Here is a 15,914-nt window from a genome sequence, read left to right as displayed (position 1 = left end):
GTTCAATTTTTAGCCCCCAGTTGCTGTTATGTCTTCCCATTAATGATGCTTTCAGATTTCGATTTTAGATGCCCGTGTCGTATGTCTGAGTAGGGTGAGCCTTGGTTAAGTGCCAAGTCCTATTAACAATGTCTGATTTTTTTTCCCGAAGGGGATTAGCGAGCATTTGAATTACCATGAACGGGTGCCCTGAGTTCGAAGGAACGATGGGGCAATGCCGTAGAACAATTCTCTTTTTTTTTTTTTTTGCAAGCTTATTGCCTTTACTACTTGTTGGCGATCATGACTGTGTCTAGTGGTAAAAGAAGGTCTTTAAGTGAGTTAGTTCGCTTTAGGGAGGGTCAAGTCAAGTACTTTAGAGGTCATGGACGCTTGCGCTAGCCCCCACTTAATTGAGGCAAAGCGGTCTTTTGAGTCCTGGCTAAGTGCCTAGGAGTGTGAGTGCTCCTTCTGGCAAGGGTACGTGCCCTTATTGTTTTTCGATGTGTGCTAATTAATTTTGGCATTTTGATAACTTGGATTCTTCCTTTGACTTTCATTTTTCTTTCGACTTGGATTGCAAGTAATTAAATTTCAATAAGGGACTTCTATTTTTTATTCTTGTTTTTCTATAGGCTTTAATATTTTTGCAAATTGGTTGGACCGAATCATGGATTGCCTACGTATCCGCCTTAAATAGATTTAATTTGGAATCAGGTCTTGCGTAGTTCTTAGCCTAGAAAATGGTTTTTTAGAATGCCGAATTCGATAAGTATGTTCTGAGATGGAAACATATTATTTGAAACGGTAGAATAAGTGAAGTTTTATTATTATTTAAATCTGCTGCCTTGCCGTAAGCCAAAAAATTTGTTTTATATTTTTATTGAGTACATGTATTTTTGGTGGTACGTATATCTGAATACGTGCTGTACCCCCCCAAGTGTTCGTTATTTTTCCGTGTATGTGCGGATAAAATGACGGGCACTTCTGGACAAATTTTAGCAAGCAGAGAGTTTCAGCGCCCAGGCTGGGGCGTCAAAGTTTTCGGCGCCCAGCTCTGGGCGCTGAAAATGACTTCTGGGTGGATCTTTTTTGGTGCGCTAAATGCTCTTTTTTTTCTTTTTAGACTAACTTTAGAGGCGCTTTGCAAAATTTCTTTTTTATTAATTTTTGTACTTTTCATTTGTCTTTTTTATTTGTGACTCAAGACGGCTTGAAAGATGGGTTGAATGAGATAGGGTAATTTGTATAGGTATTGGTCAAGCATAAGGATTACATCTGCTAGGATTCATATTTTACGGCCTCAGGCTAGTGTCAAGAGTTTACATCAATCAAGGCCAATGAGTAGCATAGGGACGGCTCAAGGGTATATCAACAGGACGTATCCAAACAAGTTATATGGTCATTATGCTAATGGTGGTATAAGAGCAGGTTTTGGAAATAAGGGGTATGACGCACGTGTCAATGGCCGTGCGTGGTTTGCGGTTGACAACGAGTTCAAGAACAAGAGTCGAGGTAATGGTTTCTTGGGTCATGGCAATGAGAACATGGATAGGTTAAAATGAGCTGAACAGGGACCTCAGAGCGAAGGCGTCTAAGAGCATAAGGATTGGAAAGGGTAGACATCGTAGAATTTTATGATTTGGATTGGTTGAACTCAATTCTTTTCCTTCGTTTACTTGGGTAGATTTCGCACTTTGAGAGGTACGGGCTAAGTATTTCATGGCTCTTTTCGCTCTCCCTTTTCTCTTTCTATTTTTTCTTTCTTTTTTTTCTTGGGATTCCTCCCCAACATAAATTCTTCAATTTTTAATTTGGGCTAAAAAGGTAGATGGTTGTGGTCTTTGAGTCACGAGGCGAGACTGAGTGAGCCTCGTTTGGTAGACCTATAGTGGACCTTTAATTTTAGTAGGCCTAGGGTGGACCTTTAAATTGTCTTACTTTGCAAGCGTATTTAGTCGTTTCTTAAAATATGCAAATAGCGTAGATTCAAAATGTTGTTTTTACCTTATTGAATTTTAACGAAAGAATTACATCGAAAGTAATTTTTTGTTTCTTTTCAGATTCCAGTTTCTGGGATTTAATTGGAAGTTGTGATTTAGACTCAAACTTTCATTAATCTTTCTGATTATAACCCGTGTATGAATACAAGAAGGTGGCCTAGACTCAAAATAATGACGTGGCGTAAGCCTATAATACTTGACCAAGCAACTCTCAGACTTAGGCTAATTGGACCATCACTTTTGTTGGTTGACACTTTAGATTTTAACCCTTGGGTGTTCATTTGTCACGCGCCATTTTGTTTAATGTTGGCAAGGTAGTTAATTGGGGAGATCGAATTTTTATTTTTGCAAGACTAGAATCATTTGTGCGGCTTCTCTCTTAGTGTGTATTGCTTTACCCTAATGGTAGCCCTATTGGTATGCCGATTTGGGTATTTTCATGGTTGGTCATGTCGCATTCATGGAAAATCTTTTAGTCCGTACTTAATAGTATTTCAAGGAGTGAGTGACTCGAGAGGATTATGATAGTCGTGACCCAATGTGATTATAAGCCTTGAGGCCATTAATTTTTCTTGCCAATGGTATTGACACCTTAGGTTCACTTTGGGGTTGTGCGACTATGGGGGATGATTTCCAGAATGTGACTGTTTCCATTTTGCAAATACTATAGTATATTCTTTTTATTGTTGAGAGAGTATTGAGGCCGTGGATTCTTAGCAAGGGATGACAATTACATATGGGTGCATATTGATTTAAATGTTAGGAAGGGAGACTCAATATTGTTTAATCTTTTAACTTGCAGAACGACACTAAGCATTAGGACCGATTCTATGGATAAGACAACTAAGACTTAGGATTTGGATTGTATTTTGGCATAGCCTAGTCTAGACTCGGATTTATTTGAACATTTATTTTTTCTTGAAGACTTTATTCGAACATTATTTTTTGAATACTTCGCCCATGTGACATTCATAATTATTAGCATGTTCGGTTTTTAGTGCCGAGCATTGTCGTCGTAGGAGGCCTAACAACGACGCAAAGAGTTATTAATTATTATTATTTTTTTAGTCGCTTTAAGAATCGAGTGCTTTTCATACGCCCTCGTAGCAGTTTTCACAAAAGTTTTTTTTTTTTGCTACGTGTTTTTTTATGCGCGGGCACCGAGGCTGCTGTGCCTGACCAAAAGGCCAGGCAGCAACTTCAGCGCCCAGCAGTGGGCGTGAGAAATATCGGCGCCCAGCCAGGGGCGTTGAAAATGCGTCCCTGGCTGGTTCTCGTTTCCAGTTTTCGTCTACTTTTGTTTTTGCGACTTTAAATTTGCGTGCTTGCCTTATAACGTCCTTTACGCGTTGTGCAGCGTTTGTGGGATTCGTTACGGCCATCCCGAGCGTCGCTTATTTTTGTGGCGATCGTTCGGGCTTGCGGAACACGTATTTTGGTATAACTCTTTGGCAAATTAGTCTATGAATGTTTGGGCAATTTTTAAGGTCGTTGGTTTTCTAGCATTATTTGTCTAGCATTATTCATACACACAATCATAACATAGTCACATAGTTCGCTACACATAACTACATTACAAACATGGATTTGAAAATTAAATATGTCACGTAGTTTATGATAGGCTTCTATGGGTAGTATTTGCGCCTGGCTTGGTACCGCTTCTATCGTAGATCCAACACATGCCCCGGTCGAGGTAGTGTCTTCAACAGACGAATTTCGCTCAAGAGGCCAACCCGCAAGTGCAAGCCAAGGGGGCATGCAGGCGAGAGGGACCTAATGGGCGAGCGATTGGGTTCGGGATAGGTGTACTACCTGCACAAGTACCGAGTGGGAAACATGCGCGGCGTATGCACCCCCCTATTGGCGAAAAAAGGTATCCTTAGTCCCAACTCCCGAGGGAGCCGAGATTCGTTATGATGTTCTGCCCGTTCACATTAATATGCTGATTTTCAGGTCGTCCCAACTTGATGGGGAAATAAACGCGGGGTAGGATCGTTTCACCCTTCGGCTATTTTGATTACCTACAAGCACGAGTATTTCCTTCACTATCCCCACCCAAGTCGCCACTGTGAGGGGGTCGAAAAAGCGCGAGGCTAATGCGTGACCTCGTCCCTCGTGGGTGTGACGATTCTTTTTATTCAATCAAGTGTAATTGGATTTCCTGTGAGTTTACACCCAATTGACTAGTAATATAGGAGTCGCCATTCAGTTTTTAACGACAATGAGAAAAACTGACAAAACCCGGTTATCGTGACATAAAGGGAGTGCAATTATGTTTGACCACGACGGCCGTAGGTTCCCTTGTGATCCCTGGTGTGGGGATCTCTCAATATACACCCGCAAGGTAGAGATTGAGGGTTCGGGGGACTGTAACTACCGAGAGGAGTACTTCGCTCGTCGATAACTCCAGAGGCAGGATATCCTTACTAGCTCAGCATAAATAATTGAAGGGACATGCGTTAACTATTAAACTAATCTGAGTTGATTTTAGCAATATGCAGCATATAATACTAATTGGATCGTGATTATCTGATTTAAATAGCATTAAGGGACCTAGCATGATAATCCGATTTCCCAAAAATATTATATTTGTTAGGCGTGATAGAACAATAAGATTAGGTTAGTTTAACAGTTCATAAAAAGGGCGAGGAAAGCAGTTAAATCATTGAAAAGGGACACATTACGACGCACCCTTGAGAGGTGCGTCACGGTTCTCAGAAAACTAACCACTTTGACTTTGCTATTTCTCCTTTTTATTTAACGAATCTCAACTATGGGACAGGATACGTTCTGTTCGATTTATGGATCGATTGCGACAGAACGCGTGAACAGTTTCGCAGCGAGAGGCTTAGGCTAAGGGTTGGAGTCAATACTCAGAATATGATTGTGTGTTGTTGTGTGTTGTTTCACGTCGAAACTAGGGGCCTATTTATAGGGAAGAGTTCGTGGAAAGATAGAATTGCAGAGTTCTAATCCACAAAGAATTAGGAAAAGAGACGTACCCAGGTATTTTCAGCGCCCAGGCCTGGGCGCCGAAGATTTCGGCGCCCAGAGCCAGGCGTTGAAAATAGGGTCTGGGCAGTTTTGTTTAGTCAGATTCAGATTCCTAAAATCCGTAGAGTTTGAGATTAATTCGAGTCTTTTAGCGCGTATCAATTTTATGACGGAATGCGTCTGGGCCCGTTACGAACTCTAGGTTCGTTAGGATTTTAATTAATACGTGACTCCTATTTCCGAATCCTATTAGGAATAGGATTCTCGCGGTTTTCTATCTCATTTAGGATTTATGTTGGAGTGCAACACCTAATTCTGACAGGTTTCTATCTTTTATGATTTGCCACTTTTAGACGCTACCTTTTACGGCAGTTACTATTTTTAGCAGGTTTCCATAAATAGTAGGTTTCGGGTGAAATGAAATGGGGAATCGAGATTCGTTTATTTTATAGGAGATGCATTGTCAAGTGGAGTTTTTATGCCTTCATCATCGAACCTTTCCCTTGCGGGAACGGGGACAAAAGTAGGTGTCTACATATATATATATTTTTTTTTGCGATTTTTGGTGCAAGAATGTTTTGAGCCTTCCGTGGGCTTTGCTTTAACGTATTATAGTAACATTAGCTTTCTAAACCAACGACGACTTTTGAAAAGGGAAAGAATTTCGTAAAAATAATGAGTTCATACAAGAGTGCACACATATTTTTAGACTAACCGACTACTTGGGGTATTACATATGCATGTTCACTATATTTTTTTGTTTTTTGCCGACTCGTGCCATACTCCTTTGTTGGGCTTGTTCCTGAAAATTCTTGTGGCTTTGTTTTTCATTCTATTTGGTCTTGCCCGTGCATGGGTTAGGGTATAGTGCCCTTTGCAATATCTTTTCTTCCTGATGCTTTGCATGACTTTTTTTTTTTATTTTTTTATTGGACCGAATCCTTGATAAGGATTGCCTAAGTAACTTGTCAGAATCAGGTCGCCCGTAGTTCTAGCTTTTGAATTTTTTTTGAAAGGGGGTGTTCATTACACGTCTGCTTCCCCCCCAAGTGTTCGTGGTTCTTTTGATGGTTCGAAAAAGGAGTACGAACACTTGCAGAATCGAGAGGATAGGTGGCAAGAGAGAATGACGCCCGTTCAAGGGCGAAAGAAATATCGGCGCCCAGGCCTGGGCGTGAAAAATAACAGCGCCCAGCCCTGGGCGTTGAAGTTTTGTCTTTTGCCTTTTCCTACTTTATCGAGTTTTATGCCGTTTGCTTAGAGTAATGTACAGAATGCTTGCTTACGAGTCTTAACGTGTTTTATTAGATGCCTTAACTCCAGACTGGATTTTATTAAATATAGTACTTTTTCAATTGGTCTAAGTTCGTGAGGTTAGCGAATTCCGCTCCATCTATGTCAGCTAGTTGGACTGCTCCGCCAGGTAGGATGGTCTTTACAAAATATGGTCCTGTCCAGTTAGGCCGGAATTTTCCTCGAGGGTCCGTAGTAGGTGCGCGGACTTCTTTTAATACAAAATCGCCTTCTTTGATATTTCGAGGTTTGACTCTTTTGTTGAATTGCCTTGCGATGTGCTTTTGATACACTTGCACGTGATGTAAAGCTCTCAACCTCCGTTCGTCTAAAAGGACGAGCTCGTCGTACCTAGCTTGAACCCAATCAGCTTCGGGTAGCTTGCTTTCTAGGACGATCCGGAGGGAGGGAATTTCCAACTCGATCGGTTGAACTGCTTCCATTCCGTATACCAAGGAGTAGGGTGTTACCCCAATGGAGGTGCGGATTGAGGTTCGATAGCCCCATAATGCGAAGTGTAATTTGTTGGGCTAATCCTTATAATTTTCGGCCATTTTTTCTATTATAACTTTAATATTTTTGTTGGCCGCCTCTACCGCGCCGTTCATTTGCGGCCTGTAGGGAGAGGATTTATGGTGTTTGACATGATATTTTTCGAGCAGGTCCTGGACTTCGGCCCTAAAGTGGGAACCTTGGTCACTTATGATTTCATGTGGAACCCCGTATCGACAGAATATGTTCTTTTCTAGGAATCGAGCGACATGTTTGGCCGTTAATTTTGCATAGGAGACTGCCTCTGCCCATTTAGTGAAGTAATCAATTGCGACTAAAACGTACTCGTGTCCCCCTACGCCTGTTGGTGTTACCTTGCCGATTATATCTATACCCCAGGTGGAAAAGGGCCATGGAGAAGTGAAGGTGTATAGTTCTGAGGGAGGCAAATGGTTAAGGTTACTGAAGATTTGACATTTTGGGCAAGTTTTTACAAAGTGATGGCAATCGGTTTCCATAGTGGTCCAATAGTACCCTGAGCGGGATATTTTTCGGGATAGCATTTTTCTGTTCATATGGGGTCCGCATACGCCGTTATGGTATTCTTCCATTAGTCTTTGGGCTTGGTTTTGGTGGACACAAAGTAACTTGATTTTATTCGGCGTGTATTTGTATAGTTCTCCCAGAATTATGCTATATTGTGAAGCGAGGAGGCGTAGGGCCTTTTGTGCTCGCGGGGAGGTGTTTGGGGGGAATTCCCCACTTGTTTTGTAACGAAGGATGTCCGTGTACCATGGTTCTTCTTCGGTGTTTTCAGGTTCGGAGTTTATGGCACAGCAATAAGCCGCCTCTTTCCTTCACTCGACCCGAAGGGTCATTCCGTCCCATTCATTCGGGATGTTGAGCATTGAGGCTAGCTTCGCTAGTGCATCCGCGAATTGGTTGTCGTCTCTTGGCAAGTACGTATACTCGATTTTTTCAAATTGCTCGACTATTTGGTCTAAGTGAGCTTGATATTTTGAGAGACTAGTGCTTCGGACCTTCCATCTTTTGGATATATGGTTGATTATTAGGGAATAATCCCCGAAGACTTGTAGATGTTTGACTCCGAGGCTAACTGCGGACTTTAGCCCAACTATGCAGGCCTCGTATTCGGCGGCGTTGTTTGTGGCCTCGAAGTCAAGTTTGACGGAAATTGGTATATGGGCCCCTTCGGGACTGACTAGGAGAACTCTGACGCCGCATCCTTTCTGGTTGGACGCGCCATCGAAGTATAGTGTCCAATAGTCGTCTCGTAACATCAGAAGTTCCTCGTCGGGGAGGAGGTAAGCTTCCGTGGTTTCCTCATTCGTGGCATGCTCGGCCAGGAATTCGGCTACCGCTCTTCCTTTGATTGTTTTTTCTAGCATGAATTTTAGGTCGAATTCTGAGAGCATGACTAGCCACCTGGACAGGCGACCATTTAGGGCGGGCTTTTCGAACATGTATTTTAAGGGGTCTAATTGTGACACTATATGAACAGTGTGGGCCAATAGGTAATGTCTGAGTTTTTTGGATGCCCAGACGAGGCCGAGGCAGGTTTTCTCAAGTTCTGTGTATCTCATCTCGTACTGTATGAACTTCTTGCTCAAGTAGTAAATGGCTCGCTCGGATCCATGTACACACTGTGAGACCAATAGCTCCCGCTGCAGTATCCGTGACGGTTAGGTATAGGCGTAAAGGGATTCCAGGCAAAGGCGGGGAGAGGACGGGTGGTTTGCTTAGGTATTCTTTGATTTTATCGAAGGCAGTTTGGCATTGTTCATCCCATTCGACTTTTTCTTCTTTTCTTAATTTTTTGAATATCGGCTCACAAGTCATAGTAAGCTTGGAAATGAACCTACTAATGTATTGCAGCTTTCCTAGGAAGCCCCTTATCTGTTTTTCAGTTTTTTGTGGGGGCATTTCGGTAATGGCTTTGATCTTAGATGGGTCAATCTCGATTCCTTACGTACTAACAACATATCCTAGCAATTTTCCCGAGGTTACCCCGAACACACATTTTTGTGGATTTAGTCTCATGTTATATTTCAAGATTCGGGTGAAGAACTTTTTAAGTGCCGGGAGGTGACCGTGCCGGTCTTTGGATTTGACGATCATGTCGTCCACACCTCGATTTCTTTGTGTATCATGTCATGGAGTAACGTGGTGTCTGTTCTTTGATAGGTGGCCCCCGCGTTTTTCAAACCAAAAGGCATTACAGTGTAACAATATGTACCCCAAGGGGTAATGAAAGTTGTTTTTTCCATGTCTTCTTCTGCCATGAGTATTTGGTTATATCCGGCGTACCCGTCCATAAAGGAGAGGAGCGCGTGCTCTGCGGTGTTGTCTACTAGTATGTCAATGTGAGGTAGAGGGAAGTCATCTTTAGGACTGGCTTTGTTGAGGTCTCGAAAGTCTACGCACATTCGCACTCGTCCATCTTTTTTAGCTACGGGGACAATATTGGCCACCCATTCTGGGTAGTTGGAGACTTTTATAAAGCCGGCGTCTAATTGTTTAGTGACTTCTTCTTTTATTTTCAAGGCTATCTCTGGTTTGAGCCGCCGTAGCTTTTGTTTTACTGGCGTCATTTTGGGATCTAGCGGAATTTTATGCTCAGCGATTTCTCGATCTATTCCTGGCATGTCTTTGTAGGACCTGGCAAAGACACCCTCGAATTCCCGCAAAGTGGAGATTAGATCGGCCTTTTCAGTGGGAGTTAAGGTGAGGCCAATTTTAATGATTTTAGGATTTTCTTCTGTTACAATATTTACCGATTATGTGTCCTCAATTATAGGAGTTTTGAGTTCTTGTTCATTTACAGCTTTTATTAGTTCGGTATATTCCTCTTCTAGCTCTTTTTCGTGCTCATTAGTGGCGAGACATTCTGCATTATTACTCGGTTTTTTAAGCGGCATATACTCGAAAGTTTTGTTTATCTTATTAAAGTCATGAAGCATTACATCAAAAAGATCTCCCGGAGTAGAGATTTCCGGGTCTAAACTATTTTTGGGAGGGGTTACAATTTTGCTAGGTTCGGACTCGGAGTCAGACTCTGATTCAGACTCTAATTCTTCGTATATCGGACCCTCTCCCGCAGATATCTTGAACTTCATCCCACGAGCATTAGTCCATTTGAAATTCTTGCGCCACCCTCGTTGGATTTGGTCACCTTTTGAGGGTGATGGAGCGATCAATTTAGTAGGATCGAACACTTCATCTTGGAGAGCTAATGCCATAATTTCTGTTTCTTTCTTCGCTCTTTTCTTTTCTAACCCAAACAATAGCCCGAAAGCATGTGAGTTGGGGAGCGTTTTTGGCATAGCATGATTCTTTGGGGCGAGTGGCCTTTGAGAACGTAAAGGGTCGTGTCCCAGAGCATGCATCTCTTGGGTTTGTGCGACCTCTAGGTATAGATGTTCGGGATATGCTTCTTCCATCGCGTTCCTTGATGGCTATCACGGGCAAGTACTCAGGGGTCCTGCATTATTGGTGTGGAGTAGGAGACACATTACTTTATTTGGTGAGTCGGTGGAGTCGCCACTGTGAGGGGGTCGAAAAAGCACGAGGCTAATGCGTGACCTCGTCCCTCGTGGGTGTGACGATTCTTTTTTATTCAATCAAGTGTAATTGGATTTCCTGTGAGTATACACCCAATTGACTAGTAATATAGGAGTCGCCATTCAGTTTTTAACGACAATGAGAAAAACTGACAAAACCCGGTTATCGTGACATAAAGGGAGTGCAATTATGTTTGACCACGACGGCCGTAGGTTCCCTTGTGATCCCTGGTGTGGGGATCTCTCAACATACACCCGCAAGGTAGAGATTGAGGGTTCGGGGGTCTGTAACTACCGAGAGGAGTACTTCGCTCGTCGATAACTCCAGAGGCAGGATATCCTTACTACCTCAGCATAAATAATTGAAGGGACATGCGTTAACTATTAAACTAATCTGAGTTGATTTTAGCAATATGCAACATATAATACTAGATCGATCGTGATTATCTGATTTAAATAGTATTAAGGGACCTAGCATGATAATCCAATTTCCCGAAAATATTATATTTGTTAGGCGTGATAGAACAATCAGATTTAGTTAGTTTAACAGTTTATAAAAAGGGTGAGGAAAGCAATTAAATCATCGAGAAGGGGCACATTACGACGCACCCTTGAGAGGTGCGTCACGGTTCTCAGAAAACTAACCACTTTGACTTTGCTATTTCTCCTTTTTATTTAACGAATCTCAATTATGGGACATGATATGTTCTGTTCTATTTATGGATCGATTGCGACAGAACGTGTGAACAATTTCGCAGCGTAAGGCTTAGGCTAAGGGTTGGAGTCAATACTCAGAATATGAATTGTGTGTTGTGTGTGTTCTTTTCACGTCGAATTTGGGGCTGTATTTATAGGGAAGAGTTCGTGGACAGATAGAATTGCAGAGTTCTAATCCACAAAGAATTAGGAAAAAACACGTACCCAGGTATTTTCAGCGCCCAGGCCTGGGCGCCGAAGATTTTGGCGCCCAGAGCCAGGCGTTGAAAATAGGGTCTGGGCTGTTTTCTTGGTCAGATTCGGATTCCTGAAATCCGTAGAGTTTGAGACTTAATCGAGTCTTTTAGTGCGTATCAATTACATGACGGAATGCGTCTGGGCCCGTTACGAACTCTAGGCTCGTTAGGATTTTAATTAATACGTAACTCTTATTTCCGAATCATATTAGGAATAGGATTCTCGCAGTTTTCTATCTCATTTAGGATTTATGTTGGAGTGCAACGCCTAATTCTGACAGGTTTCTATCTTTTATGACTTGCCACTTTTAACAACTGCCCATTACGGCAGTTACTATTTTTAGCAGGTTTCCATAAATAGCAGGTTTCGGGTGAAATGAAAAGGGGAATTGAGATTCGTTTATTTTATAGGAGACGCGTTGTCAAGTGGAGATTTATGCTTTCATCATCGAACCTTTCCCTTTCGGGAATGGGGACAAAAGTAGGTGTCTAAAGTTAGCCCCCACTTTGACTGAATCTCGGGATGAGACGATGGTCAAAGTTTTAGACGGAGTGCGTTACACAAGCCATGGTGTATGTGACCTGTTTTGCGAGGGTCTCACGAGCCCCCGAGTGATAACATTTGACTTAAGGGTCATCACTTGAAGTGTCGACATATCCCTCACGTGTCATTGGGATTTGTCAACTGATAGTATAGAAACTTCCTCACTTTGTCATTGGAAGGATCTAAAGGTGCGTAGAAACTCCCTCACTTTGTCATTGGGAGTAGCTACAGATGTTTTCGAAATCAAAGCTATAAAGTGTAATTGGGCCTGGCCAAGCCCAACCACGAGGTAAAAATGTTTTTAAAGATTCTCATTTTCAGGGCTAGCTAAACGAGAAAACCCCCTTGTTTTTATGGGACGTAAAACGAAGGAAAATCCAGCACATCGCTCTTATTTTGGAAAAAACGGAAAACCAATCCTTTTAATTTTTGGAAAAGGGAAAACCAGAAAATAGTTATCGCTGCAGCGACTAAGGACCTGCACGGTTAGTGATGCAGACCCCGTCGGCTAAAGATGGCGAGCCTGTGGATTAAGGGTGGACACCCCGTCCGATAGAAGTGGACGAATCTATTTTGAAATTTGTTTTGTGTTTTTTTTTGAAAATAAGGACTTACGTGGTTTGCACCGTAGACCCCGCCGGCTGAAGATGGCGAGCCTGTTTCATTTTGTTTTTGAAGACTTCATTTTTGGAAAACTGAGGACCTGCGCGGCTAGTGACGCAGACCCCGCCCGCTAAAGGTGGGCGAGCCCTGTCCGCTAAGGGTGGACGTCCCTGAATTCGTTTTTTCGATTTGGGAACTCGCGCGGTTTGTGACGCGATCTTGCCAACTAAAAATGGGCAAGTTCCTATTTCTTTGGTTCTTTGTGATTTCTTTTGAGAATTTCTTTTTATTCATTCTTGCAAGGGCGAATTCTTTCGAGGGATGCTCGAATTTAGTTGTAACCTGAACGTGGGATGACAACGTGTTCAGACGGACCTTTGTCTTGCGACCGTCTGCTTTCGTGATTTTGAGCTAGTCTTTACGGCTCGATTTTCGCCACTATTGGTCTTTGATCAGAGGACCGTGCACAAGTGTCAATGACGACCTTTCGATGAGGTCGAACCTGTTGTTTTTTTTTTGAGATATCCAAACATGATATGGTGTATGGCGCAGTCCGGGAATGTGATTTTGATCGTGCGCTCCTTGTTGGAGTCTATTTTTCGCGAGCCCCCAAGCACTGGGGCTCGTCGTTCGTTTTTCGCATCTTGTAATCATGTTTGGGGTCATGCTCGTATGTGAGAGCGACCTTTTATAGTAGTGTGCTACTTTAGCGAAGCCGTGGAGTGCGACTTTAGTTTTCAGGCGACATCCGGTTTTTGCTTGGCCCGGATTAATCCTTTGACAGACAAACATTTTTTTATTTGGAAAACCAACGACTTAACGATACACATTTTTGGTGTTTCGAAGAATGACCATGATATTTAACTTGTTTTTTTGAAAAGTGTACATAAGCATTTTCTGAGACGAGTCTAAGTTTCGACCAAGTTTTAATGTTTATTTTTTTCTTATTTGGGAGCTAAAGGTGATTTGGGCTTGATCCTACTTGCAATAGGGCCTCGTGTTTAGCAACACGGTTTTAAGTCCTTTCCTGTTCCGCGTTTTGTGAAATCTGGGCCTTGGGCTGCATTTTCAGCGCCCAAGGCCAGGCGTTAAACATTTCGGCGCCCAGCCGTGGGCGCTGAAAGTCTTTTCCTGGTGATATTTGACTTTCGGATTTCGTAACACGTTTCCGAATGGGATCAGGATGTCACTGGGTGCGTCCAGCTATATATAGGGGCTAGATACGTCCCTATTTTCCACCACTCTCAAATTCTTTCCCTCTTTTTTGCTGCGTTTTAATTACTCATTGCTTTTGCCATGTCGATCCCTACTTTCCCACTCCAACGGACTGTTAGGCGTTGGCTACGGGCCCTTACTCCCACAGAAAAGGCTTTGTTAAAAGAATACCACTTAGAGGCACTTTTAGGCTTACAACAAATTATTATTGATTATAACTTTCTACATGCTGCCCTAAGCTTTTGGGACTCCGATCATCATGTTTTTGCCTTTCGGGGCAACGAAATATGTCCTTTGCCCGATGAATTTGCTGCGATCCTTGGTTATCCTACTAATGCTACTCCTGTTACTCCTGGCACTATTGAAGAGGGTAAAACAACCATAAGGGCTTTTCTAGGACTAGATGATAATATGTTTGCTGAAATTGTTGTAGATGACGAGGTTAACTTGGCAAAACTTGTAAAACATCATTTTAGGCCTAGTAAGAATATGACCGAACAGAAATTGAATATCCGAGCCCTTGTATTTTGCTTGTTGAATCATTATTTGCTGTCGAATAACAATGGTGAGTTCGGTGACATAAGGTTGATCCCCTTGATTAGCCAGATGGAAAGTTGCTATTCTATTATGCCGTTGGTTGTTGCCGAGACTTTGCTGAGTGCGGATGAGCTGAAGAAGGATGCCAAATCTGAACATTTTAAGGGAAGCCCCCTATTACTGCAGGTAATCGATTTTCTTCTTTGGGCACGCATACGCCCCTTTTGCATATATTTCTTTTGCCTGGGGCTGAGTTTCAGCGCCCAGGGCTGGGCGCTGGAGTTTTCGGCGCCTGGTCCTGGGCGTTGAAACTGCGCCCCAGGGACCGTTTTTTTTTTCTTTTCATTCTTTTGATTCGATCGTACCTGTTTTTGCAGATTTGGCTTGCGGAACGGCTTAGACTTTTGGAAGCTCCTGCCGATCCTAAACATTATCACCCTATAGCCTTAGGTAACCGAAAATACTTGCACCAAGGCCAGGACGAGGCCGAATGGACCTCCTTTTTTACTTATGGCATTTGTTCTATTAAGTGGGTGGTACCATGGTGGGGTTTGACTACTATGACAGGGGGTTCTGATGTATCGGTTTATGTTTCTTTGTTGGGGCTATCTCGTCCTATTTATATTTTCCCTTACCGAGTCATGCGTCAATATGGTTTAAGGCAGACTATCCCCTTTTCTGATACGGTACCACCTAAGGTAGCGGCCTTTTCACAAACACGGGTTCTAGCGTGGGCTAAGTATTATGATGGTCTCCCGCGTTGGGCCGTAGCTACAAATGGCTTTGTGGGTCTTTCTGAAAACTACAAGTTGTGGATGAGCTCCGATGATAAAGACGTGAGGGCCGAGGCTCGTAATGGGGAGCCGGCTGAGCTTTTGATACCTCGTATTCGTGTTAAGTATGAGGGTCCTGATTCTGCCAGACCTCGTACCTATAGTATTAAGACTGTGAAAGCTCGTCCTGATCGAAAGCGAAAGGAAGTTCCTCCCCGTTCCAGTTTTAGGCCTAAAAAGATGCCTAACATGAAGGGGCCTGCTGTTGTTAAAAGAAATGCAAGCTCTCGCGGAGATCGTCGCCGGAACAATGTATGGGTTAAGAAGGCTCAGCCGCCTGTAAAAACAGTGGCTAGTCTAGTTGATGATAATAATCCCTCTCCCACCATTGTCTGTGCCCTTGAGGCTGAGCGGGCTATAACTGAGAATGTTTCTGAAGCCTATTTGGAAGTTAGTGTCCCGGAGCCGGTTCTTATGGAGATTGAAATTGGGGCAGCGCAGAAGATTGTGGGGGTGGATCCTGCGAACATTGCCCTCTACAAGACTTTATTTGATGATCCGGAAGAACTAGAGTAGTGTAGTTCTTGCTAGGGTGTAGGTGCCCTCTATTTATTTCAGTTGTGTTTGTTTTTATTCCTAGCACTTTGTTTTCCTTCTTATTATTTCTCAATAAAGGCGTATTTTTATTTTTCATTTTCATTCATTTTTGTTTCTCCTCTTTTTTTATGTATTTTATATGTCTAACACTTTTTGCACAAAGAATATTTGTATTTTTTTTATTGGACCGAATCCTTGGTAAGGATTGCCTACGTATCTTGTCAGAATTAGGTCGCGCGTAGTTCTAGCTTTAGAATAAGTTCTAGTATGCCGGGTTTCGGTAGATATGTCCTGAGGTGGAAACATATTACTTAATCGGTCAAATGAGTGAAGTATTATCATTATTTTCG

The sequence above is a fragment of the Spinacia oleracea genome, chromosome 1, assembly GCF_020520425.1.
Source record: "Spinacia oleracea cultivar Varoflay chromosome 1, BTI_SOV_V1, whole genome shotgun sequence".
Taxonomy (NCBI): domain Eukaryota; kingdom Viridiplantae; phylum Streptophyta; class Magnoliopsida; order Caryophyllales; family Amaranthaceae; genus Spinacia; species Spinacia oleracea.
Note: the sequence above shows the minus strand (reverse complement) of the source record.